Here is a 26755-nt window from a genome sequence, read left to right as displayed (position 1 = left end):
GAAACCATCTAAGCCTGCCCTACTTTGTATTCCTATTGCTGTGATGAACCATTCTGATGAAAAAACAACTTGGGGAGGTTTCAACTTCCATTGACCTGTGCAGATCTTGTCTGCCGGACCTGGAATCTGAAGATTTGAAAGAGTGAGGTAGACTACAGTCTAATGCTGTAGACAACCTCACTTCAGTTTTAATGTACAGTTTTATAGATGAATGAAACAAAGAAAGCAATGATCCAAGGAAGGCTGTTTGAGTTCAGAAAAACATGATCAGAAAACATGTAAAAAAAAAAAAATGTCAGTAAGCACATACTAAATATTGACAGAACAGCCCTGACCTAGTGATAGCAGGACTTGATGACTTCCCAACTACTACTACAGTACCATGTTCTGACAGGAGGGAAAGAGTTTGTTTCAACTAACAACTCCCAGGTCACAATCTAATACTGGGGGAAGTCAGGGCAGGAACTCAAGACAGGAACCTGAAGGCAGACACTGAAGTAGATACTATAGAGGAATACTGCTTAGTGGCTTGATCACAGGTTACTTTTCTCATATAGCCCACAACCATCTGCCTAGTGGTGGTAGTGTTCGCAGTGGGATGGGTGTTCCTATATTGAGTAGTAATCAATAAAATGACATATTTGCTTCAGGCCAATCTGATGGAGGCAATTCCTCAATTGAGGTTCCCTTTTCTCAGGTAGCTATAATTTGGGTAAAGTTGGCATTTAATTAAATAGTATAAATCCCTACTTTGTACCCTTCCTTTCCAAATCTGGCAGAAAGAATCACAGCACGAACCAGTTCCCACGTCTCCATTCTCCCTTATCCTACACCCTGCCATGTTCAAATACAGCTTATATATGCATACCTCCCTGTAACCTGAAATTAACTAAGGTCGACACATATGTAATACCATTTTGAACAAAAATGAGTGCCTACCTGTAGCAAAGGACTTAAGAGCTTTCTGGTTGCTTCTTGACTTACTCTCACCAACTCTCCAAGATTCTGTTCACTTATAGTAATAAGTCTCCATCTAGCTGCTGTCAAGTCAGACCCTCCAGGAGTAACTTCTGGCATATCAACAAAAACCATCTGCTAAGCACAAACTGGGCTCCACCCCATGTAAATGCAAAGCCCGTAGAAAACACTACATATGTGCTGCACAGAATACAGGTTCTGTTACGAAATAAATAAGCTACAATTCCTCATTTAAACTGAGCATAAATAGCAACAACAACAAAAGCTATCCAGGTAGAAAGACCTGTGCAGTAGCTCGATTTCAATGGTTTATCATCTATCTTCTTGAAGTGTGGCTTCTACACACAATGACAAGAACTGAAAATGTGCTGTGGGATCTAAGGAGAGCACAAGCATAGGAAAGCCTGCTGGCTTCTCTGGACCTGAAAAAAGGAACAGAACATAGCGTTGAGATAGGTGGGAGTCTGTGAGCAGAGAAAAGTCTGTAATAACTCAGGAAGGCTTAACGAAGTTAGATGATTGTAGTAATACAGAGAATTGGGAGTGGCAAGATGAAGTTTGGTGTATATCCCAAGGTACAAGAATATTAGTATCAGTTAAGACTTGTTATTTTTTTCTAGTGTCGGAAATTGAAGGAAATCTAGCATATCTGTCTCCAAGGATAAGGTTAAGTAAAATGTGTGGATGCATGCCATCACAGCATGCAGCAGTTAAGATTAGAGAGCTAGATAGGTATAGATCACATATGGATAAATTGTAAAGCTAATGCCAAGGGAGATGGTAAGAGGCAAAAAAAAAATAAAAAAATAAGTTCTATAACAAAATAACTGTGTAGACCAAAGCATCTGTACAAACACACATCAAGAAAAGAAAAAAGGCCTATAACAAAATAACATCCACGTAGACTAAAGCATGCACACATACACAATTATAAGACTGCATGAACCCAGAACATCAGGTCAGGTATCTGGGCGGATGAGGAGAATGTGCAGGAAGATTGCCCATGGGATAAGGGAAAGGTAAATGAGAGGGGGCCTTGTGCTGAATGATGTAGGTAATGCTGAGAACTGAAGTGTATGATTAACTCAACTCTGCAAGAGCTGAGAAGGGAGATAAATAATTGCCTAGATACATACATAAATTCATGCAAACACTACAGAAAGACAAGCAATGGTTTGCATGGCCTTAGGAAGGATTGCCTTCAGATGAAGGGCAAACTGAGGGGAAGAAGAAGAAAAGCATAGCAGACTCGGGATAGTTGGTAACACCAGGCACTGTTTCCTCTCCTTCTCTGTCTTGACCATTGACCACATGCTGAGAAGGCTGCCACTGGAAACAGATGTGCTTGTGAGTCACTTCCTACTTTCTACACAGCATTGAAAAGGCATGAGAACTGTTTTTGAGTCTCAACTTTCTCTAGGTAAAAAAGAACTTCATGTGGTAGCCACAGAACTACCAGGAACTAGCAGTAAAAGAGAAAACAACCATAGCATATTCTCAGTCAGCTAACAAAAGCTGGTTTCACTAGCATAGGAGAGTGATCAGTAGAAGCTATAAAGGGAAAGGGACACCAGGAGATTTACTAACAAGTATGGAAATACAACTGTGCAGAAGGAAGGCCTACAGTTCTACAGCACAACAGGATTGACTACAGCTGACAACATTTTTATGTACTTTAAAATAAAGTAAAATAAAAGTATTGGTGGATATATTAAGGCAACTCCACGTAGTTAAAAGGGAGGTTTAGCATGAGTGGTTCAGTGGTAGAATTCTCGCCTGCCATGGGACTCTTAATCCCACAGTCATAGGTTCAAGTCCCACATTGGGTACCAGATATTGGTGGAAGTATTAAGGCAACTCCACATAGTTAAAAGGGAGGTTTATTTTGTGCAGTAACTTACAAGTGAAAGGATAGGTTACAAGGTCTGGGAGAGGTGAAGTGCAGTCCAGCGGTGTTCTCTGAAGAACTCTGCTCGGTTGACCATCCAGGCTTACCAGGAACCAAGAGAGCTGGCACATTCAGATCTTGGATCTTAAGGGCCCCTGTCTTGGCCCTGCCTCATAGGTGTGACAGTTACTGGAAGCCTCAATGGGGGGGGGGGTAGTATTTCCAGGTCAAAGCTGGAACAGCTACCCACTACAGAAAAGAGTTCAGAATGTCTTAATATAAAGAAATGACAACTGTTTAAAGAAAGAGAAATGTTAATTACCATGATTTGATCATTGTATATTGTGTAATACACAAAATTATTACAAATATATCCAATTATTGTGTGCTTTCTAAAAATGATAGTGATACTGACAATAGATAAATGGCAAATAGATGATTGACAGACAAAAACATTAATGGAAAATAGATAGACAGACAAAGAGACAGATAGATGATATGCAGCTAGATGGATTAGAATAACCTCACAAATTAGGAATAGCAAATAAAATGTTCCTTACTTGTTGCCCCACACCAAGGACCCACATGTTGCCAGTGTCCTCAGTATGGCCAGCCACAGAAATGACAGCAGAACTTTGTAGAGCACAGGCAGAGCTTCATCTCAGCTCTCAAAGGTTCTGAAGAGAGATGGACAGAAGCAGTGAGCTCAGAATATCTCTTCTTCCTTTCTGGCCCCTGGGAGAGCATCTTCCCAGCCCAGCCATGTGCCTGTGGGTTAGAAAAAGCCACTCATAGAAGCTGGCCTCCTTCACACTCAACTTTACTGCACATTTCCATCTTTTTTATGTGTTTGGGATGTTACACTAATTGTGATGGATGTTCTTTTTGTGCTCATGCTGAGGGGCAGATGATGAAGCCATAATGTAAGGTAATATGTCTATTAAAGATTTAAAATAACCTGCCTGCTGGATGATTCCTCACTCCACTGGCAGATTCAAGCTCCGTGGAAGTCACTGGTGCTAATTTAGAGCCAGTGCTAGGGTGGGAGAGAACAAGGGAGCCCAAGAGATTCCCCAACTTCTGTAGTGCTGTCAAATGAATCTAGGCTTTCTTCACTACATTAAAGAAGATCTGATTAGTACTCACTATAGACCAGGCTCTGAACATACATGGAAGGTCAGCGACTTTGGGAACTCTCCATTTAGGAAAAACATTCTGGACTTGGTGAGCAAAGTGCCAGTAAATAAGGAGTCATACCTTAACTTTTCAGATCAATATGGGAGTCCTGAGTTATTGCTATGCTACTCAAAATGGCTCTTGGAGATACTTGGACATCAAATTCCAGAAGTAGATAAAATTTGGACTGAGTGGACCTGTTATTTCTATCAAAGCAGAAATCACCAATCAGAAGCATAGAGAACTAAAATATCTACCTGCCACATTGTCCCTCACTTACAAAATGCAAGACATGGTGAGAGATGTCTGGACCACATAGAAAGAGTTGACTTCACAGAAAGCACTGTGGCAGGAGACCAAGCAGCCTAGATATTAGTATCTATGCTTCTTTAGGTGGCCCACCATCCTCTGACCAGCCATAAGGGTCTAATTTCTGCTTACCATAGTACATTACTTTTCTGGCTTACAGGATGCTGCTGCCCATTGCCTCCTGCTGCCAACGTGTACCACTCCCTCTTACTCGGGCCCCAGCCTGGAGTGCCTGATCCACTTCTCGCTGCCTTTCAAATCCTGTTTAACTTCTAGGTAAGTATGATGAATGAAGAAACATAACATAGCAACCTACCCTACTAGCTATTGAAATAAAGAATGAGAACAAAGGTATTATTATCAGCAATCAGAAATTAATGAGATATAGTCTTATACCATAGACTTAGAAAAAGTGACTGCCAGAAAGATTAACAGAATAATTGGTCATGGCTCCTCACCAAGTCCTAACTGACTGTCATTCCAACATGCTCCCAGAAAGCCCTATGAAGCAAATGTAGGAGGGTTTTTTTTTTGTTTTTGTTTTTGGTGTTTGTTTGTTTGTTTTTTAAATCTCAGAATTAAAAACAGAGCACAGATTGTCCAGTAAACTATCACATAACTCTGGCCAAACTGTTCTATTGACTCAGAACCAATGACATTCTGGAAACTGGTAAGAACAAGTTACCCCTAAAATTTGTCTCCAAAGGGAAGCAAAAATGTTTTGGCATACTAGGAAAGGCACTAAGAAGAGTTTGGCACACTGTAGCACAGCAGACAGAGCTCATGCAGGGCATGAGCATAGTGATTGTGGCAATACCAAGAAGGCAGGCACAGCAATATCACAGCAGCAAATAGCCTGAAGACCAGAGGACGTCACATATGTGCCCCATGACGTGAGGCACCGTGGTAACCTTAGGGATTCTATGTATTCGAAAGGGCTGAACAACAGTAGATGGAAGGAGCAGAGTGAGATTAAACAGTGAATGCAGAACTCAAGGAGCCAATGGGGGAGGGGGCAGCAGCATGTTAACACAGAGTTAGTAATTAGAGCAGCCAAACCCAGAGCAGACATTGCTGAAATTTAAATTAAAGTCTTGCAAGTCCTGGGATCGTCAATGTAAAGGAGGAAGGTGAAGGAGATAAAATGATTATAGATGGCGTAATAGATATTGAGGGCAGACAGAAATGATACAACATGCAGATGAAAAGGATTACTGAAATAGAGAACTCAGAAATGCAGACAAGAATCATTAAAAGATATTCTAAAGCTATATTTCTTTAAATGAAAAACCTGAAAAAAAAAAAACATAAATTGAAAAAACACACCCATTCACAGGAAACACTTTTACATAGCGACTGGGCCCCGGAGAAATCCCAGTTCTATTGTTGAACTTAAAAGATAAGGAATTGGGTAGGCATACAGGCAAAAAGAGAAAGTATCCCCCAAGGAAGAAAAAGCAGGCTGTCTTCAGACATCCTAGACCAGCATATGCAGCATGGAAATACAAAGGAGCTGTATCTCCAAATCCTGAAGGGAGAGTGACCCAGAAAGAGACTCAGCTAAAACTCCTAATTTATATACCACTGTCATCCTTTGAAGGCCAGAACCTGGATCACATCCCCAATATTATGTTTCTTGAACACTGGAGCCTCAGTTTCTTTCTTCTCACATGCACATCTGCATTTTCTCAGGTCACTTCAGCTCTGGGTTTCTATTGCCTAGAATGTATACACACTCTAGCACTTTGAAAATACTTGTTTTGTTTGGCACAATGAGCATGTTCAGGAAACTGTAAGACATTGTACAAAAGAAAGAGCTTGCTGAATGGTGGTGGTCCAAAGGTTTGCCTTTAGCATCTTTCTCTCTTATCTTGTTAGCCTTCTCCTCGCTCTTCTAATTCAGATCTAGACATATTCATGGAGAAGGACTCCAATTGGTTTTTTGTTTGCACCCAAAGTGAATTATGGCTCAAGAAGTTGCAGTGATTTGCCTATTTGTGTCACAAGGCAAGTTCTTGACCAAAATGGAATTAACATCTAGATTTCTTTATTCCTTCTACAAGCAAATGCAATGAAAGATTTTGGAACACCTCCCACATATGTTCCTTCTAAAGACGATAACCATCTGAGTCCATTCAGAAAGCTTGGGTCAACATATGGTAAACATATAACTATGTTAATTCTGTGATTTATATGATCTAGTATGGCCAGTTGCTGAAGTATTAAAATGCCACTAAACACAGTGATAAAGAATCTGAGTACTCCCTCATCACCTGTGTTGTTCAAAGGTGTACTCTGGGTAGGCAATTTCTCCAAGATATAATAATCAAAAGGATGGTTCCTGGCAATGCAAAGAACCCTCTGGGTCATCACAACCTGAGTCTGTTGTGACTTTCGATTGCCCAGGTTTAGTGGTCACTAGTATAGTAAAAAACATACAGCACAATAGGTGTGGATAGAGATCCGGCTATAACTTTATAAGGAGCAAGGGTTGGGGAGAAAGAACGAGTTGAACGTCAATTCCATTGCTTGTCCCTTGGCCACTTTAGTCTCCTAGGGATGGGGCTTTGAGAACATATATGAGCAACTTAGGCTCCTTTCCTCTGAGATCCAATTCTATGACTGGAACCACCATGAACAGGCTCAGCTAACAGGCAGTTTTATACATGCCCTGTGATTATAACAGAAAGCCCTTTCAGGAGGCTCGCGTTGCAATAAATGTCCTCAAAGTAGAAGGTATTAGATATCAAATAAAGTTATGTAGTTTGCCAATGGACGTAATTGGTGCAGAAGGATGACATAGGGGTGTGTGAACTTATGCCTTCAATCCACAGTCATTCTTCTGTGTGCTACAAAGTCCATATGTCTATCTACTCTCACAGTTTCTATTTTTATAAGAATTCTTATTGTAATCCTTTTCTTGAAATGCTAGGATAAAAGGTAGAGATAAGAAATTTCAGTGAATAGTGTTCTTGCTGTTGAACATTATCAGGTTTGTAAGCTTTTTCTTTAATTAATAATGACATGCAGGAAAGTGCTCTACAGTGTGTGAGCCACAGCTATCCACATCAGGCTGATCAATGTGATATTTTAGATCAGCCTGATCTGCAGCTATGGCCATGTTGTCATCTAGTTTGACTCTAGAACAATGTTAGAGGGAGCTTATGATGGCGTGAAAAGTCTAGACCCACAGAAATAGGAATTACTCTTTAGTAATGGTTCTTTGCCAACATGTCTAGCTATGCAGAATCACTAGGGACATTTTTCAGGGTTTCTTGTGGGGCACAGGAAGAACAAGATGATCCCCCCATTCTGTGACTACAACTTCACCTCTGCATCCCATACTTTCCACAGCCATTCTGCATTAGTGGTTCACTTGACTGATTCCACTAAACAAGCACGTTTTTGCTACCTGTTTTATGGAAGAAAGTTGCTGGTACTGACTGAGCACATGATTGATAACCTGTCACAGTCTATGTGTGGCCACATTTGAATCTGTAAAAGGGTATCACTGTGGTCAAGGTTCCAAATGCTACTGAATTACTGGTTCATTCTCTCTCTCCCTCCCTCCTCCCCTCTCTCTCTCCCTCCTTTCCTACTCCTCTGTCTGAGTAAAGCAAAGGGGTGCTGGTTATCTGATTAAGAGAAAGAGGAGGGATGGGATGAAAGAAAAGGAAATCATAAGCAGAAACATGGCAAAGTGAAAGGAGGACAGAGTTTGGGAGGTGAGATAGAGGTAGATGGAGCTCAGTCTGACCTACTAAGAGACTCAGATTAACAGTTCATAGAGTTAGCTTAGGACTCTCAGAGACCTGTCCAGAGAGGGCCAGGCTGGCATAGTTTGCCATTGATGGAAGAGGAATTTACTAATGTGGTCTATGAGCTTCAATTCAGAGGATCCTCATTTTTTTTTTTCTGGAGCTTCACCCTACACAGTTGTAAAATGAGGATCTGTGTCCTTGTTTGATCCATCTGGGAGTCTTTAAAAGTGCCAAGTGAGGTGATGGATGCTTAGTCATTTGTTAAATATGTGTGAGAGGTTTGATCACTCTTCTCAATGGCTCAAATGTGCATGAGAGATTCATTTCACTTAAAAATGATCTCATAACCTGGTGGTGAAGACAGAGGAGAGCTGGCAGGCTAACTAACCCTGCAACTACCCCGGCCCAGAACCAGGGTTTTGTGTTGGCCCACCCCAACATCCATCCCTTATGTGATCAGCTAGAGCACAGGGGTGGGGCTGAGGAGGTGGGATAGGGTGGGATCGGTCTTGCAGTCCCAGGGTTGCAGGATCTTCATGACACAAGGCAGCAGCGTGATGTCCAAGAAGAGCCTCAGTGAGGGCCCAGCATTGATGGTGTAGCAGAGACCAGGGGCCTAGAACCAGACTAGTGATTCTTTGCAATGAACACATTGCATGTAAAGATATACGGATAAAGGGGTTTACTGTGTGACTCACTGTGTCACACTGCAACTTCCATGACAGAATTTTCCCTTTTTCTCTTTTTTTTTCTTTTTTCTCTTAAATTTTATTTTGTTCTATTTTGGTGGGAGGCGAGTTGCAGAGAGCAGATGTGAGGGGATGAAAGTCAGTTGGGATCAGGATGCATGATGTAAAAGACACAAAGAATAAACAGAAAGTTAAAACAAATACATAAAATGATCTCATAAGAAGAAAGGACATTTAATTGAACTAAGGAAGGAAAGATAATTTCTATTTTTGTGGTTTTTCTATTCTATAAAATTCCCCCAAACTCCAAATCAGCTAATGTTGAGCCATTGCTCCTGGTGGCAAATTTTATGCTGGGTTCCTGCAAGCCTGGGGACACAATGTTCTATCATTTGACACATATCCTGTTTGTATGAGTATTTCTGCTTAAAGATATCTCTGTGTATATGTGCATGTCTCCGTTTGTGTGTGTCTCTGTCAGTGTGTGTCTCTGTCTGTGTGTGTGTCTATGTCTGTGTGTGTCTCTGTGTGTGTGTGTCTGTGTGTGTCTGTGTGTGTCTCTGTCTGTGTGTGTCTCTCTCTGTGTGTGTCTCTGTGTGTGTGTGTCTGTGCGTGTCTGTCTGTGTGTGTCTCTGTGTGTGTCTCTGTGTGTGTATGTTTGTGCGTGTCTCTGTGTGTGTCTGTGTCTGTGTGTGTCTGTGTCTATGTGTGTGTATGTCTGTGTGTGTGTGTATGTGTGCGTGCATGTCTCTGTCTGTGTGTGTCTATGTCTGTGTGTATGTATGCTTCTGTGTGTGTGTGTGTGTCTGTCTGTGTGTGTCTTTGTATCATGCATCATTGAACCTATAGCAATAGCACTGTAACTCATTCACAAGAGAAATTTATCTAGCATGTGTTTGTTGATAAGACGCATCTCAGACTTACACTTAGGAAGACAAGCTAGCACTTCAGCACTGTGCTTGAAGACCATTTAAAATAGCAAAGCCACCGACAGAAAACACAGAAGTGCAAAAAGCGGGTCCTCAAGAAGCAGTGAAAGGGACATTTGCTTCTACCATGAAAGCTGAAGGATGGCGGCAGAGACTCGGTCCCCTTGATGGGGAAAGTTGACATCAGACAACCGAGAGTTAAGCCCTACTTGGTCCATGTCTGTAAATGCCTCTCCAATTGGAGTAGGGAGTCGAGGATCGCAAATGCATTTTATCAAGTAGATAACTTTGTAAATACAAAGTCCATAAGTGCTCAGTTATAGTCACAAAACATTTGTCATTTCCAGGCAATCTCCTAGGTTCTGGGTTTACAACAATGAGCTAAGACACACACACACACACACACACACACACACACACACCACACCACCCCCCCACACACACACACACTATATATATACATATACATATACATATACATACACCATAACAAAGGGAGAAAGGAAATACACATATTAGGTGTGTAAAATTGTTCTTAAAAATTAATCAGGGTAAAAGAATCTTCTTTATTTGCTTATTTATTTTGGTGCTGAGAATTAAATCTTAGGCCTTGTTCTTGCCTAGGCAGTAGCTCTATCACTTATCTATACCTCCAGATAAGTACTGAATTTTAATTTGGGTAGTCATAATAGACTTTAATGAGAAAGTAATATTTTTCTGGTGTTTCTTTTCATATAAATATTTTTTTATTTTTAATTAAATATAATTACACAGTTTCTTTCTTTCCTCTCCTCCCCCAACCCGTTCCATATACTCCCTCACTTCCTCTCAAATTCATGGCCTCCCTTTCTTTAATTGTGATGATTTTTTATATGTGGTTATTATATATATATGTAAATATATAAATGTATACCCTGCTGAGTCTGTTTACTGTATATATATATATATATATATATATAATATATATATATGATTTGGGGGCTGACGAGTTGGAATTGGTCATATCTGAGACTCATATTAGGTGGCTCATATCTGGGGACACTAATTCAAAGATCTACTTGTTACTGGTAGACTACCAGAGATGATCACTCAGACACAGTTTATAGCTAATTGAGAGTCTTTATCACAGCCAGTTAGAACCAAAGCCAGGTATTTGGGGACCTTGGTGTGGCCCCAAGTGTCCAGAGAACAGGGTCTTCACTGGCAAAAAAAAAAAAAAAAAAAAAAAAAAAAAAAAAAAAACATGTCCTATCATCTTGTTCAGCACTGCATTGGGGCTTTGCAAAAGCAAGCAGTAAGATAAGCAGTTAGGTGTAGGGGGTTCCACATAAGCAGTGGGTTTAACAAAAGCTAGATAAGTTAGCTAAGACATTCTGACCTTGGCTTCCCAGAAGAGAAGTTGATAATTTTCCATGGGATTTTCCACTGAAGACATCAAATTCTAGTTAAACCTGGAATGGTCTCAGCAAGGATACAAGATGGAGGAACTTGTATTCTGTCTGCTCTGTCATGTACTTTCTTCAATAATGTAGCCATTTGTGTTAACTCCCCCCTCCCCCCCCACAAAAACACAACTATTTTCATATACTTGAAAATAACCCTAATTAAACTTATTGATTCATCACAATATTAATTTATATTATTAATATTTAAAAGACTTATCTGGAAACCTTTTTATGGATCTCACATATATTAAAATTAAATTTAAAGACTGAAAGACTAGGAAGAATCAGCTTTGAGAAGTCTGAAGGAGAATACTGGCCACAGGGGATGGTACAAATGAGGCTAGAAAATGCTAAGAAGAAAGTAGCATAAGATAACATGGGAAGGAGGCTAGGGTGGTATGGTTAGCTCTTGGAGATCATTGTGAGCACACTGGCTCTTACTTAGAGCGAGATAGAAACTATTGTAGATTTTTAAGTCTCCGCACAGGAATGGCTTACTCTGGCTGTTGGATTGGGAGACTAATAGGTGGTATATAAATATGAGACAGAGACTCCAGGAACAGAAGCAAGTAGGCTGACTGCAGATCTTCAGCTCTCCTCATGCTCCTTCGAATCCAATCTCCCAGTCTCATCCCCAGCTCCGCAGGAGAACACCTGCTGCAGCCTCCCTTCTCCATGACCTTGCCCCTATCTCCAATGAATCACACAAGTCTTCTTCTCCCAACCTCCCTCTCTCCCTCTCTCCCCCTTTACCCCTCTCCCCCTCCCTCTCTCCCTCCCTCCACTCCTTGCTTTATCCTACTGTACCTCAAACTCCAGCAGGCACTGGCTGGGAATCCACAGGCAACTATGAGCAGAGAAGTAGGTAGGCTAATTGCAGATTTTCACTCTCCCTGAGCTACTCCAAGTCTAGTTCCCCAGTCTCATCCCCAACCCTTTTGCTGTGTCTCTCTTCAGTCTCCTCCCCATTCCCAGAAGACTAAGAAGATCCTGGTGGAACACACTACTTTCTCCTCTCTTGTCGATCCATTCAACTCCACCTCACAACCTATGCCCATTCCAAAGTGTCATCTCCCAATAACAAGAAACACATTTTACCTGGAACCACCAGTGGCGACACCTCTCAGGATCCCAGAAGAATTTCCTACCAGGCAACACACAGCCACTACACTCCAAAAGAAACACAGAGGACAACAGAAACCAAGGAACAAAACACCCAGGTAACAAAGACAAAACTAGAACCAGAACCTAGAGTTATAATCTTCCTAAACCCAGACATCTAGTTGCTAGTGTAAAACCACAATAACACCCAAGACAGTGTGTCTCCACTAGAGCCCTGCAACCCTACCACAGCAAGCCTGAGTATTGCAACATAGCTGAAGCACACACACATCAAAGACCTTAGAATACCTTTCATAAATATGATAAATGTCTTTAAAGAAGAAATGAATAAATCCCTTTAAGAAATCTATGAAAATACTAACAAGCCGCGAAAGGAAATGAATAAAACAGTCCAAAACTCAAAAGTGGAAATAAAATCAATAAAGAAAACCCAAACTGAGGGGAATCTGGAAATGAAAAATTTAGGAAGTCGAACAAGAACTTCAGAGGCAAGCCTCACCAACAGAATATAAGACAAGAAAGAATCTCAGGCATTGAATACATGAGAGAAGAAATAGATGCCTTGGTCAAAAAAAATTTAAGTATAAAAATTCATGGCATGAAACATCCAGGAAATCTGGAATGCTATGAAAATCTAAGAATTAAAACAAAAATTAAAGACTTTGTAGCACTGAATGAAAATAAATACACAATATGCTGAAACTATGGGACAAAATGAAGACAGTTCTAAGAAGCAAGTTTATAGCACTAAGTGCCCACATTAAAAAAAAAATGGAGAGATCTGATACTAGTAACTTCACAGCACAGCTGAAAGCACTAGAACAAAAAGTAGAAATCACATCCAATGGAGGAGACAGCAAGAAATAATGAAATTCAAGGCTGGAAACAATAAAAGAGAAACAAACAAAAAAACATTAAAAAGAATCAATGAAACAAAGAGTTGGCTCATTGAGAAAATCAGTAAGATTGATAAACCTTTATCCAAATTAACTAAAATGAGGAGAGAGAATATATATCTAATTAGCAAAATCAGAAATGAAAAGGGGACATATCAATAGATACCAAGGAAATCCAAAGAATTATAAGGACATACTTTTCAGTTTCAAAGAGGTCCCATTGATTAATTGTTTCTCTCAGTGTCTGTGCTACTGGTGTTATATTTAGGAAGTGATCTCCAGTGCCAATGAATTCAAGACTACTTCCTACTTTCTCTTCTATCAGGTTCAGAGTAACTAGATTTATGTTGAGATCTTTGATACACTTGGACTTACGTTTTGTGCACAGTAACAGATATGGATCTATTTGCAGCCTTCTACATGTTGACATCCAGTTATGCCAGCACCATTTGTTGAAGATGCTTTTTTTTCCCATTGTACAGTTTTGGCTTCTTTGTCAAAAATTATATGTTCATAGGTGTGCAGATTAATGTCAGGGTCTTCAATTCAATTCCATTGATCCACATGTCAGTTTTTGTGCCAGTACCAAGCCGTTTTTATTACTGTAGCTCTATAGTGGAGCTTGAAGTCAGGGATCGTGATGCCTCCAGAGGTTGTTTTATTGTACAAGATTACAATTCTTTTGGCTATCCTTGGTTTTTTGTTTTTCCATATGAAGTTGAGTATTATTCTTTCCAGGTCTGTGAATAATTGTGTTGGGATTTTGATGGGGATTGCACTGAATCTGTAGATTCCTTTTGGTAAGGTTGCCATTTTTACTATGTTAATCCTGCCTGTCCATGAGCATGGGGGATCTTTCCATTTTCTGACATCTTCAATTTCTTTTTTTGAGGACTTAAAGTTGTTGTCTTACAGGTCTTTCACTTGCTTAGTTAGAGTTACCCCAAGGTATTTTATATCATTTGTAGCTATTGTAAAGGGTGATGTCTTTCTGAATCCCTTCTCAGCCTGTTTGTCAATTGTGTATAGGAGGGCTACTGATTTTTTGAGTTAATCCTGTATCCTGCTATGTTGCTGAATGTGTTTATAAGTTGAATGAGGTCCTTGGTTGAATTTTTGGGGTCACTCATGTATACTATCATGTCATCGGCAAATAGGGAAAGCTTGACTTCTTCCTTTCCAATTTGTATCCCCTTGATCTCCTTATGTTGTCTTATTGCTCTGGCTAGAACTTCAAGTACTATGAATAAGTATGGGAGAGCGGACAGCCTTGTCTTGTTCCTGATTTTAGAGGAATCAGTTTGAGTTTCTCTCCATTTAATTTGATGTTGGCTGTTGGCTTGCTGTAAATTGCCTTTATTATTCCCTGTATTCCTGATCTCTCCAAGACCTTTATCATGAAGGGGATGAAGGGGTGTTGGATTTTGTCAAATGCCATTTCAGCATCTAGTGAGATGATCATGTGTTTTTTTTTTCTTTCAGTTTGTTTATATGGTGTATTACATTGACAGACTTTTGTATGTTGAACAACCCTTACATCCTTGGGATGAAGCCTACTTGATCATGGTGGATAATTGTTTTGATGTGTTCTTGGAGTCTGTTTGCCAGTATTTTGTTGAGTATTTTTTGCATCAATGAAGCTTTTGTAGAGCAAAGGACACAGTCAACAGAATGGGAAAAGATCTTTACCAACCCCACATCTGACAGAGGGTTGATATCCAGACTATATAAAGAACTCAAGAAATTAGACATCAAAATGCCCAACAGTCCAATTAAGAAATGGGCTATAGAGCTAAACAGAGAATTCTCAACAGAGGAAGCTCAAATGTCTGAAAGACATTTAAGGAATTGCTCAACATCCCTAATCATCAGGTAAATGCAAATCAAAATGACTCTAAGATATCACCTTATACCTGTCAGAATGGCTAAGATCAAAAATACTTAAGACAGCTTATGCTGGAGAGGGTGTGGAGCAAGGGGAACTCTCCTCCACTGTTAGTGGGAATGCAAGCTTGTACAGATACTTTGGAAATCAATATGGCACTTTCTTAGAAAATTGGGAATCAATCTCCCCCAAGACCCAGCTGTACCACTCTTGGGCATATTCCCAAGGAATGCTCAATCATACCACAAGGGCACATGCTCAGCTATGTTCATAGCAGCATTGTTTGTAATAGCCAGAACCTGAAAACAACCTAGATGCCCTTCAACTGAAGAATGGATAAATAAAATGTGGTACATATACACAATGGAGTACTACTCAGCAGAGAAAAACAATGACATTAGGAGGTTTGTAGGCAAATGGATGGATCTAGAAAAAATCATCCTGAGTGAGGTAACCCAGATTCAGAAAGACAAACATGCTATGTACTCACTCATAGGTGGATACTAGATGTAAGACAAAGGATGACTAGACTGCTACTCACAACTCCAGGGAGGCTACCTAGTAAAGAGGACCCTAAGAAAGACACAGGGATTGTCCAACGACAGAGAAATGGATGAGATCTACATGAGCAAACTGGACATGAGTGGGGGTAATGAAGGGCAAGGGTCAGGGGAAAGAGAGCTTAGGGGAGCGGGAGATCCCAGCTGGATCAAGAACAGAGAGGGAGAACAAGGAAAGAGAGACCATGATAAATGAAGACCTCATAGGAATAGGAAGAAGCAAAGTGCTAGAGAGGTCCCCAGAAATCCACAAAGATACCGCCACAATAGACTACTGGCAATGCTTGAAAGCCCGAACTGACCTACTCTGGTGATTGAATGGCCAAACACTCTAACTGTTGTGGTAGAACTCTCATCCAGTGACTGATGGAAGCAGATGCAGAGATCCATGGCCAGGCCCCAGGTGGAGCTTCGAGAGTCCAATCCGCGAGAAAGAGGAGGGATTGTATGAACAACAATTGTTGAGATCAAGATTGGAAAAAGCACAGGGACAAATAACCAAACTAGTGGAAACACATAAACTATGAACCAATAGCTGAGGAGCCCCCAACTGGATCAGGTCCTCTGGATAAGCGAGATAGTCGATTAGCTTGAACTGTTTGGGAGGCCCCCAGGCAGTGGGACTGGGACCTGTCCTTAGTGCATGAGCTGGCTGTTTGAAGCCTGGGGCCTATGCTGGGATACTTTGCTCAGCCTGTGTGAAGGGAGGAGGGGACTGGGCCTGCCTGGACTGATCTACCAGGTTGAGCTGACTCCCCAGGGGAGTCCTTGCCCTGGAGGAGAGGGAATGGGGGCATGAATTGGGGGAGGGCAGGGTGTGGGAGGAGGGAGGACAGGGGAATCTGTGGCTGGTATGTAAAATTAAATTAAATTATAAAATTAAAAATAATAATAATGCAGGCAAATGGATGGAACTAGAAAAAATCATCCTGAGTGAGGTAACCCAAACCCAGAAAGACAGACATGGTATGTACTCACTCATAAGTGGATTCTAGATATAAAATAAAGAACAATCAGACCACAACCCATAGAACCATGAAGGCTATATATATAGCATGGAGGTTCCTAGGACGACTGTGGCTTATAATAAATTTCAGTTTTACTCAATTATTGAAAAAAAATAGCCAAATGAATGGAAACACATGAACTATGAACCAAAGGCTGAGGGGCCCCCAGCTGGATCAGGCCCTCTGAATAGGTGTGACAGTTGATTGGCTTGATCTGTTTGGGAGGCAACTAGGCAGTGTGACCAAGTCCTGTGCTCATTGCATGAGTTGGCTGTTTGAAACCTGAAGCTTATGCAGGGACATTTGGCTCAGGCTGGGAGGAAGGGACTGGACCTGCCTGGACTGAGTCTACCAGGTTGATCGCAGTCCTCGGGGAGGACTTGTCCTGGAGGAGGTGGGAATGGGGGTGGGCTGGGGGTAACGGGAGGGGGTGGGAGGGGGGAGAATAGGGGAACCTGTGGCTGATATGTAGAACTGAATGGTATTGTAAAATAAAATAAATAAAATTAAAAAAAATAATAATAATAATAAAGAAAAATAAGGACATACTTTAAAAACCTGTACTTCAACAAATTGGAAAATCCAAAAGAATTAGATAATTTTCTTGATATATACAACTTACCAAAGTTAAATCAAGATCAGATATGAAGTTTAAGCATATCTAAAAGCTCTAGTGAAACAGCAGTCAGTAAAAGTCTCCCACCCACTGTCAAAAAAAAGCCCAGAGGTAAATGGTTTTAGAACAGACTTCTACCAGACTTTCAAAAATGAGTTAATGCCAATGCTCTTCAAGTTATTCCACAAAATAGAAACAGGATGATCATTGCCCAACTTGTTTTTGGAGGTCACAGTTACTCTACTACCAAAACTACATAAAGGATAAATAAAGAGAATTACAGACCATTTTCTATTACAAGCATAGATGCAAACGTTCTCAATAAAATACTTGCAAGCTGAATCCAAGAACACATCAAAAAGATCATCCACCATGATCAATTAGGCTTCATCCCACAGATGCAGGGATTGATCGACATAGGTAAATCGGAAAATGTAATCCAACATATAACAAATTGAAAGACAAAAACCACATGATCATCTCAGAAAAGGCCTTTGACAAAATCCAACACCCCTTTGTGATAAAAATCCTGAACTTATTAGGGATACAAGGGACATAATTCAACATAGTAAAGGTAGTTTACATCAAGTCTATAACCAACATCAACTTAAATGAACAAAAACTCAAAGTAATTCCACTAAAATAAGGAACAAGCCAAGGTTTCCCACTCTCTCCACACCTATTCAATATAGTACTTGAAGTATTAGCTAGAACAATAAGACAAATTTGAAAGGAAGAAGTCAAAGTATCCTTTTTGAAGATGATGTGATAGTACACATAAGTGACCATAAAAATTCTACTCAGAAGCTCCTAAAGCTGATAAACACTTTCACCAAAGTAAGTGGGTACAAAATTAATACACAAAAATCAGTAGTCCTCCTATATACAAATGACAAACAGACTGAGAAAGAAATCAGGGAAACAACACCCTTCCCGGTAGCTTCAAAATATATAAAATTTCTTGGGCTAATGCTAACCAAGCAAGTGAGAAACTTACATGATACAAACCTCAAGTCACTTAAGAAACACATTGAAGAAGGTATCAGAAGATGGAAAGATCTCCCAAGCTCATGTATCGCTTGGATTAATATAGTAAAAATGGCCATTCTACCAAAAGCAATCTTCAGATTCAATGCAATACCCTTTAAAATTCTAACATAATTCTTCACAGAACTTGAAAGGACAATTTTCAGCTTCATATGGAAATACAAAAAAAAAAAAAAAAAAAACAGGATAGCTAAAATATTACTGAATAGGAAGAGAATTGTGGGAAGTCTCGCCATCCTGGATTTCAAGTTGTACTACAGAACTATAGTAATTAAACAGTGGTATTAGCACAAAAACAGACACATTGATCATTGGAATCAAATTGAAGACCCAGACATACATCACACATCTGCAGCCACCTGATTTTTGATAAAGAAGCTAGAAAGACATATTGGATAAAAGACAGCATCTTCAAACTGGATGGATGCAAGTAAAAGAATCCAAACAGACCCATATTTAACACCCTGCACAAAACTCAACTTCAAACAGATTTAAAAAAAAAAAAACAACTCAACATAAAACCAGACACACTGAACCTAATAGAAGAGAAAATGGAGAATAGCCTTGAACTTACTGGTAAAGGAGAAAACTTTCTGAACAGAATACAATTACCACAGGCACCAAGATTATCAATTGCTAAATGGGACCTCATGTAACTCAGAAGCTTCTGCATGGTAATGGACACTGCCATTTAGACAACATGGTAGCCTTCAGAATGAAAAAGGATTTTTATCTACAACACATCTGATAGAGGGCTAATATTCAAAATACAAAAAGAACTCAAGAAACTAGATATCATGAAAACAAATAACTCAATTTAAAAATGGAATACATATCTTAACTGAGAATTTTCAAATAGAAGAAATTCAAATGGTTGAGAAACACTTAAAGCAATGTTCAACATCCTTAGCCATCACTGAAATGAAAATCCAAAACTACTTTAATACTTCAACTGGTATATGTTGGTCAGAATGACTAAGATCAATAACACAAGTGACAGCACATGCTGGTGAGGATGTGGAATAAGGAGAAAACTCATCAATTGATTGTCGAACTTTAAACGTGTACAGCTACCATGGAAATCAGTGTGGTGGTCCTTAGGAGGCTAGGAAGTGGTCTACCTTAAGATCCAGCTATGTTACTCTTGGGCATATACCCAAAGGATGCTTCATTCTACCACAAAGACACTTGTTCAACAATGTTCATTGTTTCTCTATTCATTAGCCAGATATTGGAAACAACTTAGATGTTACTCAACAAAACAATGGATAAAGAAAATGTGATATATTTACACAAGAGTATTACTCAACCATTAAAAAAAATGGCATCATAAAATTCACAGGTAAATGTATAGAACTAGAAAAAACTCATCCTGAGTGAGGTATCCCAGACCCGGAAAGACAAATATGGTATGTATTCACATGTATGTGAATATTATCTATGAAGTCAATGATAAGCAAACTATGATCCAAAGAACCACAGAGGTTAGTTATACAGTAAGGGACTGGGGAGTACTCATAGATCTCATTAGGAAAGAGAAACAGAATAAATAGTTATGGGTGGATTGTGGGGGCTGGAATGTGAGGATTATTTGTAAAGGGGGGAGGGGAGAAGGGGATGAGGGATGGAATATGGGGAGTCAGCTAAAATTAAGGTACATGCGTGAGGTAGTATGGAAACCTAATACAGTAGACTCTTGCTAAATATATGTGCATATGTGAAGGAAATACAAATGAAATTGCCAAATAATAGGGGAGATAGTCCCAGCTAGCCATCTCTTGTCACTTCATGAAGCTTCTGACAATGGGATTTGGTTACATCTGATTGAGTTGTTGGCTAAAGGAATCCCATGGGAATCCATGAACTGTTCCCAAGACTATAGGGTGCTCTCCACAAAATGACAGCAAGGTTCCATTGCTGAGGACAACATCTACACAACTCATTGAACTTGGATAAGTTGAGCTGTCTACATATGGCCTTCATTCTATGCCCTGGTGTCTTTTGTACAGGAAGGTACTCTGCATGCTACCAAAAGAGAAATGTAGATACCAAGCCAGCCACAGACTCCTTGATCTATAATGGTGTCCTGCCTGCAGGATATACTAGGACAGTGGTGACAAAAGTTTGAGGGACTAATCAAACAATACCTGGTTTGACTTAAAGCCCATTCCATGAGTTCGAACCAATACCCAAGGACATAGGTGAAACCAAATACTACTGTTCTAAATTTTTTTAAAAAGTAACAATAAAAAGACTCCTAATGATATCCTGCATTGTTCATAGATCAGTGCCTTGCTCAGCCATCATCAAAAAAGTTTTCTCCTACAGTAGATGGGAACAAATACAGAGATGCGCAATCAGACATTTTGCAGAGGGTGGGAGACCTTGGAACACTCAGTCTTAAATGGTAAGTTTCCATCAAATGCCTCTCTCTCCTCAGGGTTCAGGGAACTCCATGGAAGAGAAGACAGAAAGAGTGTAAGAGCCAGAGGGGATAGAGGACACCAAGAAAGCAAACCTAATTCAACATGATCAAAGCTCATATGGTCTTACAGAGACTGAGGCAGCATGCTTAAGACCTGCACACACAGATCTGCACCAGGTCCTTTCTAATTTGGATGTGTTAGTTTTTATTTTATCTTATTATAGTTTATTTTATTTTCTTATTATCCTTTAGAAGTCTGTTTGTTTTCTAATGAGAGAGAGAAAGGGAGTGGTTCTTGATGGGAGAGGAGGCAGAGAGAAACTAGGAGTAGAGGGTAGGGAAATTGTCATCAGGATATGTTATGTGAGAGAAAATAATCTATTTTCACTAAAAGGGAAAAGAAGAATGGAACAAAGAGGATATTATCTATTAAATGGAAGCAAGAGCAAGGTGGTAGCAGAAGAGTTAGGAGAAAGGGGCTTAATGCTGGACATATAGAGAAAAACTAGAGATTCCATGAGGCTATGGAATCAAAGACACTTGGATATGTGAGCCTGGGTGATGGAGATTCTGTGAGCTTTGAAGGAAAAGGCATAGCGAAGGATTTGAGGAGGCAACCTCATGGATCACATTATGTTCACTATTTCACTAGACATCATTGTTGAATAGGCATTTGGAGGAGTCAGGAGTTGAGTGGTAAAAATCTATCCTGGATAGAAAAGCCAGCAGTACTGGCTGAGATCACCCAGCAAGTACATAGAATGGAGAGAGGCAAAGTCCAAGAATTGAGCCTGGAGGCAGTCCAAAAGTAAGAGATAATGGAGGAGATAAGGCTGAAATACAAGCAGCCAGATAAGACTAAAGTCAAGAGAATGTGGTGTTTAAAAAGCTAAAAGACAAATGTTTCTGGGAGCAGAAAATGAAGAACTATGAAATGCTTACTGAAAGGTCAAACATTATCAGGTTTAAGAACTGATTATAGATGGAGCAACTCAGGGTCACTGTGACCTTAAACAAGAGTGACTTTGGTGGAATGCTTGAAGTCAAAGAAACAATAGAGAAAAAATTGAAGATATTGTGTAGAGAGAAAGATTTTTAAGGAGTTTTTATGAAAGATGGACAGGTTCTGTGATGGAAACAAATATTTTATAGAAATTTTAGACTTACAACAAAATTGAGCAGAACATGTAAAGACATCTCATGTACTTCCTTGCACTGGACATCGCCTCTCCTTTTCCTATCCCTTCCCTAACTGAGGAACAAGCCATTCATTAGAATACAGTGATTACTCAATGTATATTCTACTATAAAGCCAGTCTTTGGGCTTGGGAAACTATACAAGGACGTGTGTCTACCGTCATAATATCTCAGTTTAACTGACCTAAACACGTTCTCTGCTCTATTGACAAGGTGCTCTTCCAAGAATTCACTGATCATTTCACTGTCTTCATAGTTTGGTTTTCTCAGGACTCTCATGCTTGAAGCCAATAGTAGACAGCCTTTTCCAGTTGGTTTTCTTCAATTAGCTTTGAATATTTCTCCATATAGTCCCATGGCTTGATAGCTTGTTTTTTGTTTTGTTTTATTTCTTAATGCTGTATAACATTTCACTGTGTAAAAGATCACACTTTAGCCATTCGTTGACGAAGGACATTTTGGTTACCTTCAAATATTTTTAAACAGGATAAATAAGTAGTCCATGGTTTGACAAGGACAATGACTCATAAGCCAGGGAAAATACAATGGCAAGATAGAAAGAGGAGGGGCCGGGCGGTGGTGGTGCACACCTTTCAGGAGGCAGATACGGGCAGATCTCTGTAAGTTCGAGGCCAGCCTGGACTACCAAGTGAGTTCCAGGAAAGGCGCAAAGCTACACAGAGAAACCCTGTCTCAAAAAAAAAAAAAAAGAAGAAAGAAGAAGAAGAAGAAGGAGAAGGAGAAAAAGAAAGAGGAGGGAGTTTCTAGAACAATTGCCTTCAGTGGATGGGAGGAGATGACGTATGTAGTACAGATGCCCTTAGAGGAACAGGAAGGAGACGTGAGGGGAGATACAGCTTGTGGACACTAGTGCTCATAGTGAATAGACACAGTGGTGACTCCAAGTGCAAGTCTTCTTTGGATTACTTCTGTTTTATCAGTTAAGTGGGAAGCAACATTTTTAACTGCGAGTAATAATGAAATGATGTGTTGAAAGTTTCAAGAGCGGCATATATGTAGACTATTTGGAATATCACAGTTCAACCTTGTCTTTGACATAAGGTTACAGTAAGAACATCAGCACGTAGTTGTGGTTATGTGCTTGTCTCTATTTAAAACTGGCTGTGTAGCTAAAGGTGGAGACATTATTTAAGATGCTTTCCTGAGAAAACTAAAATGGGGCAAAGAGGCTGAATAGCTACCAGAAACGGGTTAAATGACTATGATGCAGTTTTAAATTGAGGATGTAAAGTCGTTTCAAGGGTTTATATATGTTAGAGTACCAGAAGGAATGAGCTAGATAAATAAAAGATTAAGTCAGAAAGTGCACTTTATTTGCAAGGAAAAGCTAGCTGTAGCCAGGAGATCAAGTAGGGAAGTGAAATGGGAATTCATTGATGAGAGGACGAAAGAAGCAGAAAGGATGTGAGGTAAAGAGTAAAAAGGATACATGAATAGGCACACACACACACACACACACACACACACACACACACACACTAACCATCAAGCATCAGGGTAGGAAGTAAGGTGGAGGGAAGGACAGTGAATCAGTAGATAAAATCATAAGGGACTAAGCTCTGGGGTAGAAGTCACCTGTGTTGAGGAGGTTCAGTAAGTGCCACCATTTAAAACTCAAATCAGTGCTGTGTATTTAAATTTTTAACATTTATTTATATGTGTATGCATGTATGAGAGAGGCAAACAAAGAAATACAGAGAGAGAGAGAGAGAGAGAGAGAGAGAGAGAGAGAGAGAGAGAGAGAGAGAGAGAAGAGAGAAGAGAAGGAGAAAGAGAGAGAGGGGAAGATGGGGGGGGGAGAAAGTCCTGTGGTCTACATGTGATCAGAGGACAATTGTGGGAATCAGTTCTCTCTTTGTGTGGGTCCTGGGAATTGAACTCACGTTGTCAGGTTTGGCTGCAAGATACAGGTGATCCTTACCTGCTGATCATCTCACCAACCTAGAGCTACAAGTTTAAAGGAACAGAGAGGACAGGCCAGAAACAATGAGGAGGAGGAAGGATGTAGCTCGCCTCCATTATCAGTAGTCTTAAATTTAGGAGAACTAAATACTCAATCCAGAAACTCCCAGAAAAGCATGGCTCTTGAAAGGGCTAAGCTTGGGGGCAAGATAGTGCAAGAGAGTGAGTCAGGCAAGATCTTAAGAAAAGGGGAGGTTCTCAGCTGCCAGACCATGCATCCCAGCAGACACCATGCTCAGGAGTTATGCAGATGAAGGCAGCCTGTTCTGTGCTTGGGTGATGAGAGTCATTGAGACTCAAGGTACTATCCATCATGTAAGTGACTGGAGATGAATGCGTGGGAGATGCGAGTTCCTCACTGTTTTACCTTCACAGAAAAAGATCTAAAAGCAAGTGACAAGGCACTGCTGAGTGGAGCAGCGTGGATGAAAGACTAAAGGGATCACGGTAGAGAGCAGTGAACATGGCCAGCTGGGCCCATGGGGGGAGGCGTTGGTTAGCCTGGGGTCCTTCCTGGAGAGAGTCAAAGAGTAGACATTAAAGGGAGAACACAGATGCAGCGATGGTGGCAGACTGTCAGGACTGGGAGTGGCCTGCAGAACAACCCTGCCAAGTGCTGCTACTTCCATCATTCCCAGAAGATGCCTATCATGTTTCACACGTGTCTGATAGTGCAGGGAGTGTTAACACTGAAGGTTCTTTCCCTTCAGTGAGATGAGCTAGGAAGCCTAGGGTTGTGATGGCAATGCTCCTATTGCCAAAAATCACCAAGTGAGCTGTCCCTGCAGGTGATTCCGTGTGCTCCGTCAGCTGATAGCCTGATAGGGCTCTCCTCCACTCTGAGTGGAAGCGAAGGATTAGAAGCTGAGCAGAAAATGTGCAGGGATATGTATGTGAATTTTGACTTAATTTTTAAATTTATTAGAGTCATTCAATGTCTCCCTGCCTGGGAGGATACCAAAACATCACTACCAATCAATGAAGTGAATATTCATTATACCCGCTGTTTTACATCTAAAAATTTAGAATCAGAAAAAGAAAGATTAACTTCAATATCCCTTTGACAATACAGGACTTTTCAATGAACTGCTTTTATCTTGTAGTGCCCTCTAAAAGAGTGCTCACGCTCTCTCCTCATGTGGGGAGATGTCTGCCACACAACCTAATTAGCCATGTCAGTCAATGCTGTCAAACATTGAGCCTAATCGGACTTTCTGTCATAAACCTATTTTTCAATTCAAATGAATGGATTAATATACATCTTGGAATGTTATTAAAAGTCACTGACTAATACTTTTTAGAACTTGCTATTTTCTACAGAGAGAATACCAAAAGCACTCAAATCAAGATCAAACTGTTGTGAGGCTAATACAGCCTATTTTTATAATTTACCAAACAATGATCGAAATTGAAATAATGTGATATAAACATTTTTGTAAAACAATTACCTATGAATCAAGAAGTACAAAACTCTTGATAGACTTCTGCTAAGTCTACTTACAGGCATAAATTTAATCTTCCTCTCAGCTTTTGAAGATTTTTGAGTGGGAATTATGTGTATAATTTCAGAAATGATGCCATTCAGGTTGTAGACATTCTGATACTCTTAATGGTGAAAAGGTAAGGGCATTGCATTAGATACTTTGTGCCTGTGTGACCACAATACTTGAGAGAAATAACCCAAGGAAAAGAAGAGGTTTCATGGTTGTAGAAGGTCAAGTCCATCATGGTAGGTATGGCATGAGAGAGCAGCCAGTTCATATCATGGCTAGCAAGGAAACAGAGAAAGAGTGCTGTTTCTCCATTTTTCTCCATTTATTCCATCAGGAACCCTAGCCCATTGGGGGTGTATCTCCCCTTACTCCCTGGAAACATCACCAGAGACACACCCACCAGTGCCCTGGGCCATTCTAACCCTCGCTAAGATGATAATGAGACCAACCTTCACATGTATGCAGGTAAAACAAATTAGTGTCGCATCTAGAATATCTTGTTAATCCAACTTAGCCAAGTACCAAGCTCTGCATAAGAAGCAATAAACTAAGAACCAACCTTCTAGTTAGCATTAGTATTTCATGATGCAACTTTAAAAAGTGTATCTTAGCCGAGCAGTGGTGGCGCACGCCTTTAATCCCAGCACTCGGGAGGCAGAGCCAGGTGGATCTCTGTGAGTTCGAGGCCAGCCTGGGCTACCAAGTGAGTTCCAGGAAAAGGCACAAAGCTACACAGAGAAACCCTGTCTCGAAAAAAAAAAAAAGTGTATCTTAACTAAATTATGTAATAATAGACACTGGATTTAAAAGAAAGCAGGTAAAGCTTTATCCACACCTAACATCCTTTGCTAGTCTTCAGAAACCATTCTCATTTCGTTTAATAGAACCTGTGTTGCTAACCTGCACTGTCTTAGCTGTGCCAAGGCACTTTTCTTTCTAGATAATGACACTTCCCAGGAATAGCGTTGAGAAGAGCTGACATAATTGTTTGTGATTAAATTTGTAGAAGAAAAGGGACAGTTTTAGCATTCAATGTTTCTCTCCAATTCTCTTTCTGCATTGCTTCCATCATATTCTCCCACAACAGCAAAAACGTCCTGGATAATAGTCAGGTCTTGGGAGAAGAGAAGCCATTAAGCAGAATTGTCCTCACTCCTACTCTTCCCAGCAGGGCGCACAAAAATCATTTCTATCACCAAGCTTTGTCCCTAAAAGATAATTGTATAATATCAAGAAGAGAAAGGAGCCATCCCAGGAGTTTCCAGAACTTTGACTGATACAAGAGATTTGGCTTGCTGAATAATTTTACACCCTGGAATATCATGTCAAAGCGAAATGTGGGAAAGAGG

Source organism: Peromyscus leucopus, chromosome 9, assembly GCF_004664715.2.
Source record: "Peromyscus leucopus breed LL Stock chromosome 9, UCI_PerLeu_2.1, whole genome shotgun sequence".
Classification (NCBI taxonomy): Eukaryota; Metazoa; Chordata; class Mammalia; order Rodentia; family Cricetidae; genus Peromyscus; species Peromyscus leucopus.
Note: the sequence above shows the minus strand (reverse complement) of the source record.